The 16,785-nt window shown below is 39.8% G+C and overlaps 1 protein-coding gene and 1 pseudogene across 14 annotated transcripts in view; both read left to right on the forward strand.

Annotated features, from left to right (window-relative positions):
• The window catches only part of GRIP1 (glutamate receptor interacting protein 1), a 726,419-nt gene that overhangs the window by 489,887 nt on the left and 219,747 nt on the right, over positions 1-16,785 (forward strand). The window lies entirely within an intron of this gene.
• Positions 10,579-15,931, forward strand: LOC117975395 (oxysterol-binding protein-related protein 9-like; annotated as a pseudogene).

The raw sequence follows: 16,785 nt of genomic DNA on the forward strand, positions 1-16,785 counted from the left end.
GGTATCATCTCAAAGACTGGGAGAGTGGATTACCTAGGACACTGTCAGAGGATTACCCTGCAGTGCAGTATAGCCCTAACTAATTGACCCCTCTTCCTTCTTACAAACCCTGCCTCCTCAAATTAAAAAGGGACAAATTAAACTTACCCTTCTAATGTTGATGCCCGTGCCATTCCCATATAGCATATTCCATTCCACTGGCTTCTCTCCTCTAACTTCTCCCTTCTATAATCATTTTTTATAACACCCAGAATATTTTATTTTATTTGTTTCCCCAGCTGGAGTGCAATGGTGTGACCTCAGCTCATTGTAACCTCCGCCTCCTGGGTTCAAGTGATACTCCTGCCTCAGCCTCCCGAGTAGCTAGTATTACAGAGATGTGCCACCACGCCTGGCTAATTTTGTATTTTTACAAAATTAAAAAAAAAAACAAACAAAAAAACGACAACAACAAAATGGGGTTTTGCCATATTGGTCAAGCTGGTCTTGAACTCCTGACCTCAGTTGATCCACCTGCCTCGGCTTCCCAAAATGCTGGGATTACAGGCCTGAGCCACCATGCCTGGCCCAGAATATTTTATATTTTTATTGAAGTTTTCAGCAGTTTCGCTCATCCTGTTTCAAGTTGCTCTGCAATTGTTTTCCTGGATTGTAGACTTACATTTAATTTAAGGTTATAGTCCCTTAAATTCAAGAAAATGTTTATTTGTTTTGTTGATTGGTTGGTTGGTTTTAAAGCAGGGTCTTGCTCTGTCAGCCAGGCTGGAGTGCAGTGGCATGATCATGGCTCACTACAAGCTTAACCTCCTGGGCTCAAGTCATCCTCTCACTTCAGCGTCCAAGTAGCAGAGACCACAGGCACATGCCACTATGCCCAGCTAATTTTTTTTTTAACTTTTTTTGTAGGTACACAATCTTGCCATGTTGCCCAGGATGGTCTTGAATTCCTGGGCTCAAGCAATCCTCCCATCTCAGCCTCCCAAAGTACTGGAATTACAGGTGTGAGCCACTGCACCCGGCTGAAAATGTATCTTTATTAAAAATTCCCCCCACAAAGTTTTGCCCAGTAGGATTCATAGCAGGGTGCAGCCCATGTTTGTCGAATCAAAGAGTCTCCTTTCATCACCTGCCTTAGGATCTCATCAATATTATAAATCAACGCTTACACAATGATGAAATAGAATGATAGAGTGGAACTCGGAGTGCTCTTACTGATCTTTCTCTAATAAACACCTAAAAAAATATGTGCATGCATCACATACACATATTTTCCCCTTTGTGTTCTACTTTCACTATTGGAAACTCCACATCTAATTTCTTCTGCTTCAATATTTTTAGACACAGGAAACTTACCATCTTACAAAGTAACCCCTGCTTTTTTACATCTCTGTTGAGCATTCCTTATCCTGATGGACTAAAGTTTCTTATCTTGAACCACTACCCACTGGCTCTTCTGATCTTTCTGAGCTTCCCCAAAGTCAGTCATTCAGATACTTGAATACATCTATCATCTCTTGCTTGAGTTGCTGTTGTTGTTTAAACCAGATAAAATATGTTCCTTCCTCCGGTTCTGCCTTATAGAACATGTTTTCCATATCCTGCTAGTCTTTCTTTAGTTTGTCGATGGTCTTTAGCATGGAGCAGCCAAAACTAGACACTTTGCCATGCTGTTGGTCTGAAAAGAACAGAGTTCAAGAAAACCATTAGCTCACCTGACCTGGATTTAATACTCAACGCAGATTATGATTGTATTTTTAAATGAAATAATGATGTTTGTTTATATTGAACTTGCCATCAACTAAAACATACAGGTCTTATTCTTATGAATCACTCTTAAGAGCTAGGTATCCACCCTTGAGGGGTAGCACTCTGTGTGATGCTGTGCAAGTCTGTACTCTCCATTCAGTTGTCTGCACATTTATTTCTCTTATATTCTGCCAGTAATGTTTGAGAAGAGGAGAGGAGGAAGAGTACTACTAGTGAGCATCTGTTATGTACCAAAAATCATGTCAGTCTTATTTATTTAAAAAACAGAGGTGTTATCCCTCTTTTGTGGAGGAAGAAATTAAGGCTCACAGAGGCTTAAGTAACTTGTCCAAGTCTACCCAACAACGGGACTGATATTTGAGTTTAGAATCACCTTAATTCAAAGGCTGTCTTCTTTCAGCTATGTACACAGCTCTCAAGTGAGTCAGCTTCTCTTTCCAACTTGGTGAAATAGTCTCTATTCCTGATCATCACATACATCTACTACTCCTCTTAGCAATGAATTAGCTTCAAATTTGGCAAGCATCAAATAGTGTTAAGAATTTTGAGCATAGCAGTGCCAAGGACAGAGCTCTGCAGCATCCCCGGCAGAGATCTTGCCTTTTACCCATGCATGCTGATTTGCAGGCTTTGGGTATCATTTTCACTCAGTTCATGGTAGTCCATCCTCTCTACAGGTTATTATGAGAGATCTTTCTAAAAGTCCCACTGAAATACTAAAATATCATACCTAGTGTATATTATCTTTCTATATGGTGGTGGTTTACCTTCCTTATTCTTCAGTGGTATAATAATCCTTTCTAAAATGTTGCCAGGACATATCCCAGAGGCCTAAGATTTCTGGCATCCTTCAATATAGAAATTGAGATGCTTGCTCATTCCAGCCTTTCAGCATATCTTTGATTTTTATCTTCATTTCATAGTCATGTTTATACATTATTTTAATTCTCTGGCTTAAATTTATCTGACTCTAGAAACTTGAATATATTCTAAACAGCTAGGGCATTCTTTTAATATGATTTTGCCTACCTTTGGCATAAGGTTTCTTTTAACCTTAAAGTCAATCCTTTCTACTTTAAGATTTTTCTCCTTTGAAGCCACTGGAGATACAACATTGGAACTGAGTAGCTCAGTATTTCAGTTAAATGCTAAAAGTAACTTTATACCAGCTTCTACAAGCAGAGACTTCTTGCCTATGTTCTTCTTATTTGGGACTACAGAACTTGGAAAAATTTTCTAGTTGTCCTGAACACCTTTTAGCTACCATTCTTGCAGGATAACATTGCCTATAAGCTAATAAAGCCTATCCAGGATCTATTCTTTCTAGGAGGCCAGATGAAGGTGGTTGTCATTATGGTGGCAAGAACTCTTCTTCTGCTCTTCAGACACAAGGAATGAAGGAAAGAAAGTTTTAGGAGTTTATAATAAATGAAGTGGTAAATATTTAAAATGCTGATTATATCAAGTGTTATCTAGGATACCAAAAAATAAACACTTCTAATTGTTCATAGGAATATAAACTTTTTGGAAGACACATTGGTATCATCAATAAAAATGTTTAAAAATGTATGTTTTTCCCAATATTTCTGGGAATATATCCTTTAATAATACTCACACCTGTGCATGAAGATGTAACTGTGCTTGCTACTCATAAAATGTGGTGAATTTTTAGAATCATCCCAATCTGATAAAGGAATGCTTCAAAAAAATATATAAGTAGACTTGACAAACACTGTTATCATCAGTCACTGCCTCTGAGGGAGAATGTCAGTTGGTTTGGAAGAGGGTGTCACCAGGAATAGGAAGGGACCTCTCCCAACTCTGATTCACTGTTGAAAAGTGGGAATGGAGGCCGGGCACGGTGGCTAATGCCTGTAATCCCAACAGTTTCGGAGGCTGAGGTGGTCGGATCATCTGAAGTCGGAAGTTCGGGATGATCCTGGTCAACATGGTGAAACCCCGTCTCTATTAAAAATAGAAAAAAAAAGGCGAAAGATTTATTCGTTATGAAGAGAAACCAGAGACTAAGAAGACATTTATGCAGCCAAAAAACACATGAAAAAATGCTCATCATCACTGGCCATCAGAGAAATGCAAATCAAAACCACTATGAGATATCATCTCACACCAGTTAGAATGGCAATCATTAAAAAGTCAGGAAACAACAGGTGCTGGAGAGGATGTGGAGAAATAGGAACACTTTTACACTGTTGGTGGGACTGTAAACTATTTCAACCATGTTGGAAGTCAGTGTGGCGATTCCTCAGGGATCTAGAACTAGAAATACCATTTGACCCAGCCATCCCATTACTGGGTATATACCCAAATGACTATAAATCATGCTGCTATAAAGACACATGCACACGTATGTTTATTGCGGCATTATTCACAATAGCAAAGACTTGGAACCAACCCAAATGTCCAACAATGATAGACTGGATTAAGAAAATGTGGCACATATATACCATGGAATACTATGCAGCCATAAAAAATGATGAGTTCATGTCCTTTGTAGGGACATGGATGAAATTGGAAATCATCATTCTCAGTAAACTATCGCAAGAACAAAAAACCAAACACCGCATATTCTCACTCATAGGTGGGAATTGAACAATGAGATCACATGGACACAGGAAGGGGAATATCACACTCTGGGGACTGTGGTGGGGTGGGGGGAGGGGGGAGGGATAGCATTGGGAGATATACCTAATGCTAGATGACGAGTTAGTGGGTGCAGCGCACCAGCATGGCACATGTATACATATGTAACTAACCTGCACAATGTGCACATGTACCCTAAAACTTAAAGTATAAAAAAAAAAAAAAAAAAGTTTGTGGTTTAAAAAGTTCATGTTGACTGCAAAAATGGTGATAGAAGAAAGCTCCAAGGATATTGCTATAAAGTTAATAAATCATCTTAAAAAATAAATAAATAAATAAAAATAGAAAAAAAAAATAGCTGGGCATGGTGGCTGGGTGCCTGTTATACCAGGAAGATGAGGCACAAGAATCACTTGAATCCAGAAGGCGGAGCTGAGATCACACCACTGCACTCCAGCCTGGGCGGCGACAGAGCGAGACTCCGTCTAAAAAAAAAAAAAAGAAAGAAAGAAAAAAAAAGAAAAGAAAAGTGGGAACAGAGAGTTCCTTCAGTCAGCTGCAAGAGGACAAGTAGAATGGAGCTGACCATGAAAGTTGGCAGAACTGGGTATAAAATATAACAGCAAGTCAGTCTGTACAGAGATGCATGTTGAAGATGTTAATGAAATATTGTAAGCAACCTAAAATATCTATCAATAGAGGAATGGTCAAACAAATTAGGATGTCATTATTCTAGGAAGGTTTATAAAACTGTTAAAAGTATGAGGTAGACCTATAGGCCATGTCATGAAAAGATCTCCAAGACATATTGGTATGTTGGAAAACAGCAAGTCATTTTGTGGTGTTCAATCCAATTTAGGTGAAATGTTAGTGTTTTAAAAGAGAGAGTGAAAGGTTGGCACAAATTTTGACAGTGGCTTCCTCTGAGATGGGAGGAGTAGAAGGAGAGTGCAGAGGAGTGCCCTTGGGCTTTGCCCCAAATCCTTCTGTCTCATTGGAATCTTACACTAAAACCCATTTGTTTATTACCTGGATAATTTTTTTAAAACTGCTATAATGACAGGAAAGAATATCAGTGAATTGACGCTGCCTATCAGAACCATATCTTGGGCGGGTGGGGGGCATCCCTGACCCAGCCCTGCAGATGAGGAAGAAGACGAGGCATCTCTGCCAGCTGATACCACACAGAGCCTACAACCATATAAATGTTTCTGCATATGTCAAGAAGACCATTTGCAAAAGAGAACAGCAAAAACAACTCACCATTTATGTGAGTAAGAGAAAATAGAGGATTTGGGGGAAAAAAAGATCAATAGTTTGAAATATTCCAGCTCATATGGAAAAGGGATTATCATGTTTTCCATGATCTTAGAGGCAGAACTCGAACTCATAGGCCAGAGGGCACCAACCAGCATGATCCCCCTCTCAGCAGTCACCATCTAAACACAGAAGCATCTCGTTTGGCTGGTGAATACTGGGAGGCAGCACCTGTTGCTCTTCAGCCTGTTTCACATCTGTGCCCTGTACATGTGTGTCCAGCACAGCTTGCTTCTTTCAGTTTCTCTGACTAGCATCTGTGTTTGGATGTTTGATTCGTGCTGTGGGGGCAAGCTTTAGGGAATCAGACTAGGAAGCAGCTTAAGGTAGAACTTTCTAAGCATAGGAAGGCAGCACACCTGTCTGGTTAGGAACGCAGGCTCTGGGGCTAGCCTGCCTTATTTGAATGCCGGCGCTGCCACCTACTACTGTGTGGAATTAAGCTGGTTGCTTCAGTTTCATGCTTCAGTTTTCCCATTGTGTGAAATGAGAGTGTAATGAGGATTATACGAGTTAATACACATAAAGCATTTACATTAGTTATCTATCACCATGTAACAACATTACTACAAATTTAGCAGCTTAAAACAATACACGTTTATTATCCCACAGTTTCTGTGGGTCGGGATTCTAGGCACGGCTCATCTGGTCCTTTTTAGGGTCTCACAGAGCTACAATCAAGGTGTCAAATAGAATAGCAGTCTTGACTGAGTCTTGACTCAGGGAGGATCTACTCCCAGGCTCACCCAGGTTGTTGGCCGAATTCAGTTCAGGGCTTTGGTTTCTTGCTGGCTGTCAGCCCCAGAGGCTGCCTTCAGCCCCAGCCTCAAAGCCCACAAGGGAGACAAGGCTATGAGCATGATAGGTGCTACAGTCGGCATATATATAACATATATATGCCGACATATATACATATGTTATATGTGCATAGTCGGCATATATATAACAACATGCATCTGGAAGCTTTGCCATATCTACTGGTTAGAGGTAAGCCACAGGTCATGCCCACACTCAAGGAAAGAGGACATCTAAAGGCAGTGAACATCAGGAGTTAAGGATCATAGAGAACTGCCATATAGAGAACATATGAGATCATAGAGATCTCATATAGAGATCATAGAGAACACCGTCCTCCATGGCATACCAAGTCAGGCCTACTGCATATAAAGTTCTTAATAAATGTGAGTTATTATCCATGGAAGCTATCTGAAGAAGGCATAGATGGCTTTCTGGGAGGATTAGTTTCTCACACTGGGGGTATTCAGACCATTACTGGGTGGAGACTGTAGACACGTAGCAAAGAAAACCAAATGGAAATAGGTGTTGAGCCAGATAGCTCCTGAAGGTCACCTGAGATTACCCTGTCACCAGACAAGGTGAACCAACTGCCCCCTCCTCCTTCAGCGTTGTCCTGAGTTCATTGCTACTTTCTTTTTGCATGCTGTCTTTTTTCACTTTTGTCTGATTTCACCTGTGTAAAAATGGAAACTAGAACACCCCATATGATTTTCTCTGAGAATTCTGAGAGTTGCCCTGGTCCCTCATAGAATAGCCATGCTTGGGGGTGGGGTGGGAGGAAGGAAACACACTTTACCTTTACTATAATTTACACGTTTGTTTCTTCCTAAGGAAAAGGGACCCAGGCCCTGTTTACTTTTTCAGTGTCTCTCAAAATTCTAAGCAGGTAGGTATGCCTAGACTGTACTCAATAAACACCATCTAACATCTCCTGGAAGAGGGAGAGATAATGAATTGGACTGCTAGGCTCTTTCTAGATCTTGCTGCTGATATACAAAGGTTTTTACCTGTTTGATTCACTCCCCAGTTCGTTCATGTGCCTCCGCTGTTTCTGAGGAAGGCCTAGTAAATATAAACTTTCTGTTGAGTACCCCAGCCCTGGAAGAGGACTGATAAGGCAGTTCCATGGGTGGGCAGCACAGAATCCAGAAGTGTGGGGTTTTTTTATGCCTGAGAAGTTGATTTAAAACATATGTATCCTTACATATTGATTTCATAAGTGCATACACCAGCCCTACTTCTGCATTCAGCCTCTGAAACATGTGACTGAAGAACCATGTGTGCCTCATATGCAAACACTCAAATACACCCTCTGCCATGCCCATACCTAACTCTGAGCCCTGTTGTCCTGGGGAAAGTAAATGGAAATGACTGAGGACAGTCATGCTAGTAACTAAACTTTAGAAATACAATAACCATGAAGCATCTCTGTTAATTCAGGCAATTTCCCAGTAGAGTATTAAGGTGTTAATTGCTTCTGCACTTTTCTATTTGACAGATATGTCCTTTTTCACCTAGGAAAGGGAAGCAATTATTGTAATGCTCTCCTGAGCTTTGTGAGATATTCTTTAATGACTTTTAAAGGCATCAATAGGGCATTGTGCTTTTAAAGAGAAACTGTCCTCTTTTCTGTTTGTGCTTGATAACAAGAGTGGGTATTATATTCAGACTACATGATGAATCTGTGAAAGGAAAATATGCAATAAAAAAAAACAAAGGCAGTAGTAATACATTTTCAGGAAGTATGTATCCAGATTTCAGATATGAGAAAAATATGTTCTTATATGTGCATATATCACTGAGCTTAACAAAGATTAAACAAACACAACAAAAAAGATACTCAGCAGGCATATTTTTCTGGAATTTTAACACAAAGTTGTTATTCTCTGGAACTGGTGTGGCCTCTCAAGTGAGGGTTTGGCAGGTCGTTTACTCAATACAAATCGGTAAATATTATCTTACACATCGTGTGAAAGTGACTTTCACAGGCTATTTGAGCTACAATTGGTTTTACAGTTTCATGTTTACATTCAGAATAAAAGAAAAATAGTCTTAGAACTTGTAATTAGAATTCAGAACTCTTTTATGATAAGAGTCACTTTGGCAACCTGGTCAAGCCAAGACAACCCATGTTAACTAAAGTGATAGTGCAGAAAGAAGACTGAATGTGGAATGAGAACTGAAGTTAGAGTTTTAAGTCTTCACAAAAGGATTTGCCTGATACCTGTCCTTAGGCAAGTTGTCTAGCCTTGAAAAGCTTCAGATTTTTCATCTGTAGGATCCTGGGTTTCTGTGAGAATCAAATGTATGTGACTCTTCTGGCCAACTTAAGTGCTGTCTGGATATAAAATTGTATGATCAAAGGAAGATCTAGGTTTTGTGCCGCCTCAAGTTTATACAATTTGAGGGGAGGGAGCTCTTTAAGAAAAAAAATACAAAAATATCATTTTTCGAATTTGACAAAACCATATGGTGGTGTGAATACATTGCTAGGATGCCTCCCAAGACTTTGGAAGAAGCCTGTGCCAGTTAAGGTCCCAGAAATTCGAGACTCAGTCACTTAGCCTGTGCAGCATTATTATAGACTTACAGGATGCTAAAGCTAGAAATGGCCATACAAGTGTGACAGGGGTTCACACTTGTTTTTTTAGCAGTAGAAACCTCTTTTCAAAATCTTATGTGGAGGAATAAGAGGAAAAAACTGACTAGCATAACTGAAGATGGGACCTAGGACTTAGAGATATGCCTATTTGGTCTCTATCTTCTCTGGAAGAATTTCAGTTGAGGCCCGGTGTGGTGGCTCATGCCTCTCTAATCCTAGCACTTTCAGAGGCTGGGATCACTTGAGGCCAGGAGTTTGAGACTGGCCTGAGCAAATAACAAGACTCTACCTGTACAAAAATTTTTAAAATTAGCCAGGCATGGTGGCATGCACCTGTAATCCCAGCTACTCAGGAGGCTGAGGCTGGAGGATCACTTGAGCCCAGGAATTCAAGGTTGCAGTGAGCTAGATCATACCAGTGCACTCCAGCCTGGGTGATGGAGTAAGACCCTGTCTCTAATACATACATACATACATACATACATGCAATGCCTACAAACTACCCCCCAACATACACATTTTAACAACTGTGAACTGGGATGCATTTTATAGTTGTTCTTAGACACGTGATAATCATAATATTATTATTATTGCCTGTGCATGCACTTACTTGGTTGCAGTTCATGGTGATATCATTGGATAAATGTAACTTCTTGAAGTTTCAGGAAATAAACCTGAAACTGAGTAGAACCTGAAATAAACCTGAGGAGGGAATATGTACTGTTGTCTAAAATGTTTTGTTGACACTTTCCCATAAGCTCAAGAAGCACAAGTATCAAAACTTGCCAAATGAGGATCCAATCAAGTGGAGAAGGAAAAGGGGTGCTCAGAAGCAGCCCCCAGCCCCCTCTCCTGGAGGCACAGAGTGTGGGGGTCTTGCAAATTACTTTCTTGCTGGACACTTGTGGAGTGAGTACACCCTGAGGGTCTGGGAGAGGCCTAACCTCCACCCCTGAGTCCCATGGTCCCTGGTGCCTGCCCAGGGCCAGGCTATGGGCTCAGATGTCACACTTTCCTTGCCTCCTTCCTTGTCACCTCCAGAGATTTGGATTCAGGATTTCTTGCTAGTGTCCAAAACTTTGACAGGAAAGTTAACTTCTTTTTTTTTATCAGACGAAGTCTCACTCTGTCACCCAGGCTGGAGTGTAGTGGCGCAATCTTGGCTCACGGCAACCTCTGTCCCCCGGGTTCAAGCGATTCTCCTGCCTCAGCTTCCCCGGTAGCTGGGATTGCAGGCGCCTGCCACCGCACCCAGCTAATTTTTGTATTTTTAGCAGAGACGGGGTTTCACTGTCTTGGCCAGGCTGGTCTTGAACTCCTGACCTCGTGATCCACCCACCTCAGCCTCCCAAAGTGCTGGGATTACAGATGTGAGCCACCACTCCAGAGGCTGATGCCTACCTACAAATCTTGATACAACAATTAAAGTTTTTTTATCACAAGCTTCAAAACTGCAAAGATAATAAGCAGAGAAAGAAAACTGAAACTCTCAAAGAGAAGCAAATAGCATGGTGGAATCAATGAAACACTGCACTGTGTTGATGCAGACTGCTGAAGACCAGAATAATGCTGAGAAGCACGCAGATAGAATTATAAGTACTATTAATCTTGTAGATGCAATGTATCAACCTAGTCCCTGGGAACCTGTGATCAGCACAATGCCTTCCCAGACTGTCTCACCTCCCTCTGGAACCTACTCAACTGCATAAGACAGAGCAGAGTTCATCTTCCTGACCAGTTGGACCTGTACTAGTTGCCTTGGGACATCATTAGACTCCAACACCAAATAGTAGAGGCAGTGCCCATTCACCACCTAGTAGCGGTCTAACTTCTCCAAGCCATGTAAATGGCTTCTCTAAATACAATCCCAGAATTCTCTTATTCCAGCAGTGAAGATGAATTCTACAATGCTGATGAATGTCATCAACATGGCTCATCCCCAAAGCACTTAATAGATTCTTCTGAATCTGCATCAATCTTGACACATGGCAGTGCGGAAAACAGACTAAAGTGCCCACATAGCACAGAATCACTTAATTCTTTCACATCCAATGGAACAAGTGATGCTGACTCTTGATTCACATGATGAGAGAGCTGACAAGGAGGAGGCAGGGTCCATGGAGGAGCATAAGAGCGTTACCACACACTTCTTGTCACAGGTTAGGCTTAGTATGGATCTTACTAAAGTAGATCTTCCACCATTTTTTCTTGAAAGAGGATCTCTTTTAGAAGCATATGCAGACGCTTTTTGCATATCCAACCTTTTTGCGAACATTGGTGACCAGGGATTGAACGGTTCAGAATGTGAAATGGTACCTCTCAGCCTTTCATGCAAGAAGGAAAGAATCAATTGTCAAAAAGTCATTTTAGCAAGATCTTTCAGTGTCAATGGATATTACCAAATGATACCAAAGAGAACACAGAGCTAGTTTTAGAAGGACCAGTTCCCTGGGTTTCCAAAAACAATGTAAAATTTGTGGCTGAACAGATTTCCCATCATCCACCTACTTTAGCCTTTTATGCCGAGTGTTTATCAGAAAGATTCAATTCATTGGTGATATCTGGACCTAATCAAAATTCCTTAGGATGTCAATTGGGACACACAACATAGGGTGGGGCCACAAGCCCTGTGTCTTTTGTTTTAACTATGAAAAACATTACATCCTCACATTCCCCAGTGTTTACGGATGGTCTATCCTCGCAGTGCTCTGAATGGAACTAGGAGGAGAATGCAATATTAATTATTCCAAAACTGGTGATAGTGCAAACATCATCTTCCACACTGAACCTTTCTCTGGGGACAGGAAGCACAGAATTACACTGTGATTTTTTTTCTCCAAAGGATGAGAAGCCTTCTGCTCAACTGAAGGGGAATGGAATGGTGTAATGTATGCAAAATATGCAACAGGGGAAAATGCAGTCTTTGTAGATACCAAGAAGATGTCTACAATGAAGAAGATAGGAAGTTGAAAGATCAGAAAAAATATGAATCTCACTGCCTTTAGAAGGATGTACTTTCAATTTAAAAATCAGAGACATTCAGTTTCCATGTAGTTGTGCGATTTTGAGTGAGTTTCTTAATCCTGAGTTCTAATTTGATTGCACTGTGGTCTGAGAGACAGTTTGTTATAATTTCTGTTCTTTTACATTTGCTGAGGAGTGCTTTACTTCCAACTATGTGGTCAATTTTGGAAGACTACTGGGTAAATAATGAAATGAAGGCAGAAATAAAGATGTTCTTTGAAACCAATGAGAACAAAGACACAACATACCAGAATCTCCAGGAGACATTTAAAGCAGTGTGCAGAGGGAAATTTATAGCATTAAATGCCCACAAGAGAAAGCAGGAAAGATCTAAAATCGATACCCTAACATCACAATTAAAAGAACTATAGAAGCAAGAGCAAACACATTCAAAAGCTAGCTGAAGGCAAGAAATAACTAAGATCAGAGCAGAACTGAAGGAGATAGAGACACAAAAAAACCTTCAAAAAATCAATGAATCCAGAAGCTGGTTTTTTGAAAAGATCAACAAAATTGATAGACCGCTAGCAAAACTAATAAAGAAGAAAAGAGAGAATAGATGCAATAAAAAATGATAAAGGGGATATCACCACTGATCCTACGGAAATACAAACTATCATCAGAGAATACTATAAACACCTCCACGAAAATAAACTAGAAAATCTAGAAGAAATGGGTAAATTCCTCGACACATACACCCTCCCAAGACTAAACTAGAAAGAAGTTGAATCCCTGAATAGACCAATAACAGGCTCTGAAATTGAAGCAATGATTAATAGCTTACCAACCAAAAAAAGTCCTGGATTTTTTTTGGAAGACAGATTCACAGCCGAATTTTACCAAGGATACAAAGAACAGCTGGTACCATTCCTTCTGAAACGATTTCAATCAATAGAAAAAGAGGGAATCCTCCCTAACTCATTTTACGAGGCCAGCATCATCCTGATACCAACCTGGCAGAGACACAACAACAACAAAAAAGAATTTTAGACTAATATCCCTGATGAAAATCAATGCAAAAATCCTCAATAAAATACTGGCAAACTGAATCAAGCAGCACATCAAAAAGCTTATCTACCATGATCAAGTGGGCTTCATCCCTTGAGATGCAAGGCTGGTTCAACGTACGAAAATCAATAAACATTATCCATCATATAAACAGAACCAAAGACAAAAACCACACGATTATCTCAATAGATGCAGAAAAGGCCTTTGACAAAATTCAACAACCCTTCATGCTAAAAACTCTCAATAAATTAGGTATTGATGGGACATATCTCAAAATATAAGAGCTATTTATGATAAACCCACAGCCAATATCATACTGAATGGGCAAAAACTGAAGCATTCCCTTTGAAAACTGGCACAAGACAGGGATGCCCTCTCTCACCACTCCTATTCAACATAGTGTTGGAAGTTCTGGCCAGGGCAATTAGGCAGGAGAAATAAATAAAGGGTATTCAATTAGGAAAAGAGGAAGTCAAATTCTCCCTGTTTGCAGATGACATGATTGTATATTTAGAAAACCCCATCGTCTCAGCCCAAAATCTCGTTAAGCTGATAAGCAACTTCAGCAAAGTCTCAGGATACAAAATCAATGTGCAAAAATCACAAGTATTCCTATACACCAGTAACAGACAAACAGTGAAATCATGAGTGAACTCCCATTCACAATTGCTTTAAAGAGAATAAAATACCTAGGAATCCCACTTACAAGGGATGTGAAGGACCTCTTCAAGGAGATCTACAAACCACTGCTCAACGAAATAAAAGAGGACACAAACAAATGGAAAAACATTCCATGCTCATGGATAGGAAGCATCAATATCGTGAAAATGGCCATACTGCCCAAGGTAATTTATAGATTCAATGCCATCCCCATCAAGCTACCAATGACTTTCTTCACAGAATTGGAAAGAAACTATTTTAAAGTTCATATGGAACCAAAAAAGAGCCTGCATTGCCAAGACAGTCCTAAGCCAAAAGAACAAATCTGGAGGCATCACACTACCTGGCTTCAAACTATACTACAAGGCTACAGTAACCAAAACAACATGGTACTGGTACCAAAACAGAGATATAGATCAATGGAACAGAACAGAGCCCTCAGAAATAGTACCACACATCTACAATCATCTAATCTTTGACAAACCTGACAAAAACAAGAAATGGGGAAAGGATTCCCTATTTAATAAATGGTGCTGGGAGAACTGGCTAGCCATATGTAGAAAGCTGAAACTGGATCCCTTCCTTACACCTTATACAAAAATTAATTCAAGATGGATTAAAGACTTAAATATTAGACCTAAAACCATAAAAACCCTAGAAGAAAACCTAGGCAATACCATTCAGGCCATAGGCATGGGCAAGGACTTCATGTCTAAAACACCAAACACAATGGCAACAAAAGCCAAAATTGACAAATGGGATCTATTTAAAGAGCTTCTGCACAGCAAAAGAAACTACCATCAGAGTGAACCGGCAACCTACAGAATGGGGGAAAATTTTTGCAATCTACCCATCTGACAAAGGGCTAATATCCAGAATCTACAAAGAATCTAAACTAATTTACAAGAAAAAATTAACTCCATCAAAAAGTGGGTGAAGGGTGTGAACAGACACTTCTCAAAAGAAGACATTTCTGTAGCCAACAGGCACATGAAGAAATGCTTATCATCACTGGCCATCAGAGAAGTGCAAATCAAAACCACAATGAGATATCACCTCACACCAGTTAGAATGGCGATCATTAAAAAGTCAGGAAACAACAGGTGCTGGAGAGGATGTGGAGAAATAGGAACACTTTTACACTGTTGGTGGGACTGTAAACTATTTCAACCATGTTGGAAGTCAGTGTGGCGATTCCTCAGGGATCTAGAACTAGAAATACCATTTGACCCAGCCATCCCATTACTGGGTATATACCCAAAGGATTATAAATCATGCTGCTATAAAGACACATACACACATATGTTTATTGTGGCACTATTCACGATAGCAAAGACTTGGAACCAACCCAAATGTCCAACAACGATAGACTGGATTAAGAAAATTTGGCACATATATACCATGGAATACTATGCAGCCATAAAAAATGATGAGTTCATGTCCTTTGTAGGGACATGGATGAAGCTGGAAACCATCATTCTGAGCAAACTATCACAAGGACAGAAAACCAAACACCACATCTTCTCACTCATAGGTGGGAACTAAACAATGAGAACACTGGGACACAGGGTAGGGAACATCACACACCGGAGCCTGTTGTGGGGTGGGGGGAGTGGGGAGGGACAGCATTAGGAGAAATACCTAATGTAAATGATGAGTTAATGGGTGCAGCACACCAGCATGGCAAATGTATACATATGTAACAAACCTGCACGTTGTGCACATGTACCCTAGAACTTAAAATATTAAGAAAAAAAAATCAGAGACATTGATGCGGCAACTGAAGCAAAACACAAACTTGAAAAAGACAAACAGAAGAAACCCAAGAAAGGAAGGAGAAGGAAATCCAATGGGAGACAAGCTTATTTCATGAAGTTGGAAGATATTGGGTTTATGATGAACTATTACTGAATTATCTTGGTGCTGCCAAGCATTGGGCTAGGAAATGTAAAGTTTATACCTGATGGCCAGGGCAGTAAGCATAATTAAGCAACAAACATTCTCCTTTTGGGAGAACCTGTTCATTCCCTTCTTATTGCAATGGTTTCTCAGGGATATGAGACTTTCTTGTTTTTTTTTTTTTTTTTTACAATTAAAAATCAATTGTATTTAATTATATACAATGAATAATTGAAAATTTAAAAAGCAGTACCATCTGCAATAACATAAAAAATCAAGTAAATAGAAATTCCTAGCCCAATGCTTGGCAGCACCAAGATAATTCAGTAGTGATTCATCATAAACCCAACATCTTCCATCTTCATGAAATAAGCTTGTCTCCCATTGGATTTCCTTCTCCTTCCTTTCTTGGGTTTCTTCTGTTTGTCTTTTTCAAGTTTGTGTTTTGCTTCAGTTGCAGCATCAATGTCTCTCTTTGCCATAAATCTAGCAAAATATTTATAAGATCTACACAGGATATGGGACTTTCTGACACAGATGAGCAATTACAGTGGGAAAAGCTTCCCTTTTTCCTCTGTGGCAGTTATGGTCATAAGTCCTGAGAAAAACTTCAGGTTTTGAAAACAAGATGATTGCTCCTTTTCCAAACCCTACATGTTGAAAAGCATTTCTAAATCCAAGCCTCAAACTCTACACTCTAATACTGATGTTAAGGAATACAACTTCTGTTTTCTAGTTCTTATGATGTTGGATTATGTGTGTGTTTGTGTATATACAGTTCATATGTTGGATTATATGTGTATATATATACACACACACAGTGTATATAGTGTATATACTGTATATATAGTATAACTGTATACATACACACATATATATGCAGTTGACCCTTGAACAACACAGGTTTGAACTGCCCAGGTCTACATAAACACAGATTTTCTACCACCTCTGCCACCCCCGAGATAGCAAGTCCAACCCTCCTCTTCCTTCTCCTCAGCCTACCTAACGTGAAGAAGACAAGGATGAAGACCTTTATGGATCCTCTTCCATTTAATAAATAGTAAATATATTTTCTTCCTTATGATTTTCTTAACAACATTCTCTTTTCT

Source organism: Pan paniscus, chromosome 10, assembly GCF_029289425.2.
Source record: "Pan paniscus chromosome 10, NHGRI_mPanPan1-v2.0_pri, whole genome shotgun sequence".
Classification (NCBI taxonomy): Eukaryota; Metazoa; Chordata; class Mammalia; order Primates; family Hominidae; genus Pan; species Pan paniscus.